Source organism: Mirounga angustirostris, unplaced genomic scaffold (assembly GCF_029215605.1).
Source record: "Mirounga angustirostris isolate CCGP_5_RB_7025 unplaced genomic scaffold, mMirAng1.0.hap1 SCAF_4, whole genome shotgun sequence".
NCBI classification, from domain to species: domain Eukaryota; kingdom Metazoa; phylum Chordata; class Mammalia; order Carnivora; family Phocidae; genus Mirounga; species Mirounga angustirostris.
In genome coordinates, this window is record NW_026991712.1 from 91,940,189 (window position 1) to 91,946,902 (window position 6,714).

A 6,714-nucleotide genomic window follows, 5' to 3' on the forward strand; every position below is an offset into this window, starting at 1 on the left:
ATGCAGATGATCCAGTAGCATGCAGAATTCAGAATAATTCAAGAAACATTCACCAAGCCTCTGGCATGGGCCAGGCGCTGGGGTTTTAAGGTAAAATACAAGGGGTTCCTAATTTCTTGCTGGGGCCAGATCATTTGGGATTGGACACCCCATAGTCCAGGGTCTGTGTCGTCTTTCTTTTTTTTGGGAGAGGGATCTGAGCAGCGCGTTCCTCCAGCCTGCACACCAGCTGGCCCGGTCCTCTCTGTCCTGGGGGCTTCCTGCTCTGGTCTCCAGACCTCAGACTTGAGGAGCCACTCTTCCCTCCCTGAGACCGTCCCTACTGTCCCTCCTCCCTTTCTGCTTTGGCAGCAGCGTCCAGGGCTTTCTCCTGCACCCTCCCCCCGCCCCAGGGATGGGGGAGGAGGACAACTATGGAGGAGAAGGTCATAACCCTGTGACTCTGGGGACAGAGCCAGCCCCTGCCCTTCCCTGCTGCCTGTCAGCTGCCCAGGATTGTGACAGGAAGGCTCCCCCTTCACCCCAGCTGTTCTGTGCCTTAGGGAGGCCGTGGCCCAGAGCCGAGAGGCGGCGAGGCCCCCTGTGCATCAGTGTGTTCCAGGCAAAGACAATTTCCTAGGGAAGGCTGGGAAACAGAGCCAAACCAGCCCTGTGTCCAGACAGAAGCAAATAGAAAATGCCAGAGGGGAACCGGGCGCAGGGGCAGGGCGGAGCAAGAGGAAGTGTCTGGAAACTGCTCTGCTCTGCCTGGTTGCTCTGAGTCTACACATGGTCGGAGGCTGGGAGGAAGGCCCAGCTGGGAGGGGCCTCCACGACCATCCAGTCCAGGTGGGGAGCCCAAGGCCCAGAGAGGGGAGGGAACTGTCCAAAGCTGCACAGCCCGTTAGAAACAGGGTACGGCTGGGACACCCGGAGCCCGTGCTGGGCAGTGTGCGCTGGGGCCTGCTGCCCAAGTGTCTGGGGGTCGCGATCTTCACCTCCCGGCGGCGCCCCCATGGCTTACTCGGTTCTCCATCCCTGATGGAAAAGCAGCATTTCTGGTGATGTTCTAGAAGTTTAAACCCAGTTGGTCCTGATCCAAAAATGTGTCCATAGCCAATGTTTGGGTGCTGTTAGGAGATGTCTACATGCAATGCCGCGTACGGAGCAGCTACTGAATCCTAACCATGGGCGCAGACCTGGGAAGCACATAGGCAGGGACGTGATCACCTTCCGACAGGCCCAGGGGCACACTCCAGTCAGGGAGCTCTGAAAAGCACCCAGAACACACGAGGCACTACGTGACGAGGCAGCTTGCAGACGGCTGCAGCCCCATGCTGAGGGCCTTCAGGAAGGCCGCTCACACCAGCAGGGTTCTCAAGTGGGGGACTCACTCTGGACACCAATTTCAAGCCCCTCCTGGCCCAGTATTTAACAACTAGCCACCCTGCTCCCGGGGTTTGATGGCAAGGAAAAGAACCAAGGAAAAGAAATACAAATTTCTGGGTTTTCATTCCCGCTGTGCTGTTTCTGAACTGTGGGACCTTGGGCCAGTCCCTTTCCCTCTCTGGGCTTCCCTTTTCTCATTTGTTAAAGGAAAGGGTAGTCTGGATGAGCCTTCAGATCCTTCCAGTCCCAAGACTCTGACTCCCATGAACTCAAGGAAGACCTGCCCACGCCCGTCTGGCTCAGAACTTTCTCCTTGCGTGATTTCCTCTGACGCGTTGACCTCAGATTATAACGGGGGGAATCCTCACCCAAATATGGTCTTGAAGAATGACGCCACTTTACAGAGCAGGAAAACCAGCCTGTAAGGAGAATCCCCTTTCTTTTTACTTTCTCTCGTCACATTCCCTGGGAACACGCAGCACTTGGTGGCACCAAGTTAAACCAGCTTTCTCTGTGGCAGGAGGTAATTAGTTTTTATTGCATCTCAATGGCCTCAGCAAAGACACCACTTGGTTTTTTGATGCTGAGGATATTCTATATCTAATTCTGGTGCTCTTTCCCCCCTCTTTCTTACCACTGAAACTCTTTTTGGTACCCAAAGTATAAGCCTGCACTTTGACCTTGCAGATACGTTCTTGAGTTTAAAAGAAGGGGGTGGGCTTTCCTCTATTTGAATACATGCTTCACCATACTCGTGTGCATCTCACACTGTCCCTGGGCAGGCTTCCTTGTGCAGGGCACAGCCTGTGTAACTGTACGTGGCAATCCTAGTCTTCAGAGTGGCCCATCTTGTGTTTCCCCAAACAAAAGTCGAACTTCTCTTTTCTTATGACTTCTTAGCTCTGACAGCTGAGATAGAAACCTCTAAGAGTTTAATTCCTTATATGAAGTCAGTGGTTCATTTGAGATGCCATCATCTTCTGCCTACCCAGCATCTAAAGCAGAAGAGAAGTGGTCTTGGTGAAGCACGGCATCCAACGCCATGTAGCGCTTTCTGGAAAGCCTGGCTTTATCTAGAGCTGAGCCCTCTTTCCTTTCCTGCCCTCAGCCTCTATCCTGGGTACAAACTGTTCAGAACAGAAAACCTCAGTGACATACTCAAGGTGTACTGTCACTTCTGCCCCATTCTACGGCCGAAGCACTGTAACCCACTGTATTCCCACACGGAGTAGGGAAGTACCATGCATTTCAGGGAGCACTCCAAAGTTGCATGGAAAAGACTTGGATACAAGGGGGTGGGGACAGTAAAGAATTGGAATCACTGAGGAAATGAACCTACCACACCCCCACCTTCTCCCATACTCCGTCCAGTCCTCAGACCCTCCTTCTGTGTCTTCAACTGCTCCTTCTCTACTTAATCAGACCCCACCCCAAAATATGTGCAAAACTTTCCTCTCTCAAGACAAAAGTATTCTGTATTCCTATCAAACCATCTACCACCCTCTATTTCCCCCTCTCCATTCTTCAGGGAATTTATCTTGGGAAAGAAAGAATATAAAATATAAAAATGTGTATAAAATAATAAAAAGCATATAAAATACATGGAACAGTGTTGTTCCTAACAGTGAAACTGAAGCAATGTAAACTTCAACAGAGGAAGAATTTGGCAAAGTACCACACAAGGTTGGGGGGATGTTCATCATCCGGTCATTAGAAATGATGGTCACGGAGACGATGCAACACCACAAGATAAAGTAAGTTGGAAAAATAGAGACCACACAGGGCTCCTGGGTGGCTCAGTTGGTTAAGCGTCTGCCTCCAGCTCAGGTCATGATCTCAGGGTCCTGGGATTGAGCCCCGCGTCGGGCTCCTTGCTCAGTGGGGAGTCTGCTTCTCCCTCTGCCTCTCCACCCCACTTGTGCTCTCTCTCACACAAACAAATAAATAAAATCTTAAATATATATATATACATATATATATTTAAGATTTTTATATATATATGTATATATATATATACACACACACACACACACATATATATATATAGGCCACACATATAAGCTTATTATCTCCCCCATGTTCACAAAATAACCATAACATGTAAAACTGATGAAAGTGAATAGGATCTGCGGGTTGTACCAATATCAGTTTCCTGGTTTTGCTGTTATACTATATTTATGTAAGACATCAGCATTGGGGGAAACTGGTTGAAGAGAACATGGGAGCTCTCTGTTGTATTTTTTCAAACGCCCGTGAATTTATAATGATTTCAAAATAAAAAAAAAATTTAAAGCCCCCAACCTTAAACAGAATGAAAAAGCCTGAAAAAACTAAAAGAGCTACATTATGGGATGGGAACATCTTCGTCCTTTTTTTAAATGAATTTTTCCAATTTTTAAGATCAGTGTGTTACGATGAGAAGGAAATACCCACTGTATTTTTAGGAAAGAAATCTTAAATTCTCTCAGCGGGGTCTGTCCTCCTGCTCCCCCAGACACAGTGTCCCTCATGGCCTCCCGCTATGGCTCTACTATGTCCCTTAGCCATCTAGGCAGTCCACTCTCTGAGGGCCGGGACTGTGTCTGCATCACCTTTGGGCACCTCTTCTGCTTTCCCTCTGGGGCCCAGACTGGGCTTCATAAGAACTGACTCAGATATGTACTGAAGCAAAACTCCACTGGGTATTGGGGTACAGAACCAATTTTTTCAAGGCACATGGAAGAGCACCTGCCTTCAAGGGCTCACAGGCAGGAATGGGTTTAATCCAACACAGCGAAGCTGAAGATAGGGATGGACAGAGGGTTTTGGTAGGAGCACATAAAAGGAGGAGCCATCTATGCCCTGGGTTGCAGGAAGGGCTTCACTGAAGAGATAACACTTGGGTTGGGCCAGAGGTCAAGGAGGAGGTGGTCAGGTGGCCAACCCAGAAGGGTATTTTCCAGATAAAAGATCACCTTGGACAAAGACATGGAGACGTTGAAAAGCACAATGGCGCACAGGGCATTTCAAACCCAACATTTTCATCCTGAGGATGTCTTTTAAATTTATTTATTTATATCAAAGTATAGTTCACACACAATGTTATGTTCGTTTCATGCATACAACGTGGTGATTTGACAATTCCATACATTACTCAGTGTTCGCCATGGTAAGTATAGTCCCCATCTGTCGCCACACGACATTATTGCTATAGTATTGGCTATCTTCCCTATGCTGTACTTTTCATCTCAATGTTTTAACTAGAAATACTTTTAAATCAGAATTACATAAACACTAATGAATTTTTGTTAATGCAGTTAAATCGTTTCAGGGCCCCTGGGTGGATCGGTGGGTTGAGAGTCCAACTCTTGATTTTGGCTCGGGTGGTGATCTCAGGGTCATGAGAGCCTGCTTGAGATTCTCCCTCTCTCTCTCTGCCTCTACCCCTCCCCCTGCTCGAACGCTCCCTCTTTCTCTCTAAAAATAAATAAAATAAATAAAATCTTTAAACTGTTTCATTTTTTTCCTTACTTCTATATTACCAGGATTATTTTTACCATCTATTTCTTTTTTTTTTTCGCTTTGCACAGCTAAGATTTTATTCATTGACCTGTTTATTTTGTTCGTATCCTCTTGTTTTATTAAAGCTTTTCCACTGTGAGGGTGTACGCCTTTATCCCTATCAACTTTGACTTTCCTCGGTCAAATTTTATATAAATTAAGGTATACGGTCTAGGATCTCTCACTGTTTCTTCCATTTTTTGGTTACAAAATAATTTTACCAAGTGTAATTTTTGCCATTGTCACTTTTATTTTGTTTTGATTTTTTCTACCAGAAATAGTCACGATGAAGTGAATAAACTGCTGAACATTTGTTTTTGTTTCTTAGATTATCCGTGAGAAAATTGAGTCAATTTGTGAGACATACAAAGGGACAGATGGAAAGAGAAAGGGCACCAGAGGTTAAGCCTCCAAGAGGGAGAGACAGGCCACAAAGCCCCTGCCATACTGTCTGCCAAACATAAATTCAAGGAGGGGGCTCACTGTGTCCTTTTCCTTGGAGAACAAAACTCACCGCCCTTTAAAGGAAAAGGAGAAAATCTATGCTCCCTACAAAGTATCACTCACCAAGTTTGGCCCACAACAAAAAAAGTACAAGACGTGTGAAGAGACAGAAAAATGCAACCTGTCGTCAAGAGAAAAAGTGATAAGTAGTTCTCAATGGAAATTTTTAAATAGAAGAAAAAGACATCCATTGTACATTTTAGAAGGGCCACCCAGGCAGCCAGTAACCTAAGGGCCGTTGAGAAAGGACTGGCCTAGGAGGAGACAATGAGAGCTGTGAGCAGAATCTCCTCCTGTCTCTAAAGGAAGATGACAAACATAAAGACAAAGGTCCTGCAGATCTGTGAGTTTTGTGGTTACATTAAGATCACAAAATGACAGGGCTGGAAAAAAAATCTTAGATACTGTTCTGTCTACCCTTCTCATCATATGTGGGGGGAGCCGGGACTCAGGGAGGCTAAGTGATTTTCCTAAGATCCCACAGCTACTCCAAAGATGAACCAGGATTAGAATCTGAACCTCATAACTTTCCAGTGTCACATGTGATTGTCCCTGTGACCATCCTGCACTAAAACAGGGTCTCTGAGTGACTAACTACGTGCGTTCTCACAGGGGGAAATCCTAGCCACGGTTTCTGAGACAACATCAAAGTGTCATTTCTTCTTTTTTTCTCCCACATAGAATGACAAGTTTTCCAGTAACACTGCCAGAGAGCAACCCAAAGTCATCACGAATCAGACTTAATGCCTGGTCACATAAGCGGTTGGGATTTGAGGCTGCTGAGATTAGATTTCTAGAAATACATGTGCTCCTACTCACATTTGAATCCGTTTAGTTGTTTCCCAGGAGTAACACAATGCAGTCATGACTGTGGCTTTGATCCATGGTCGTGTTGTTAATATCACCCAGGAAAAAAGGAAAATCCATTCCATGACCTGGGTTTGCACGTCCAAATGATGCTGTTGGCAACACGTAGCAACCTGGGAAGGAGGTCCGTGAATGGATCCTGTCTTCTCCCTGATCCCGGGAACAAACTCCAGGCATGGACAGTGGTCTGTGGGTCACTCCCCCTGAAGAAGACAGCCACGCCGACCCACCCAACCCATTCCTGGGCTGCTTTTTTTTTTTTTTTCTTTCCCCTAGAGAAGGAGCAGGTTTGGGATGTGAGGACCAGGAGTCCAGTTTGGAATGTGTTGTTTGAGATGCCTATTAAACAGTGAAGTGGAGATGTCAAGACTATGGTTGGATATGCAACTCTGGAGTTGAAGAGAAGGTCTGTGAATATTTGGAAGGGTTCAGGAA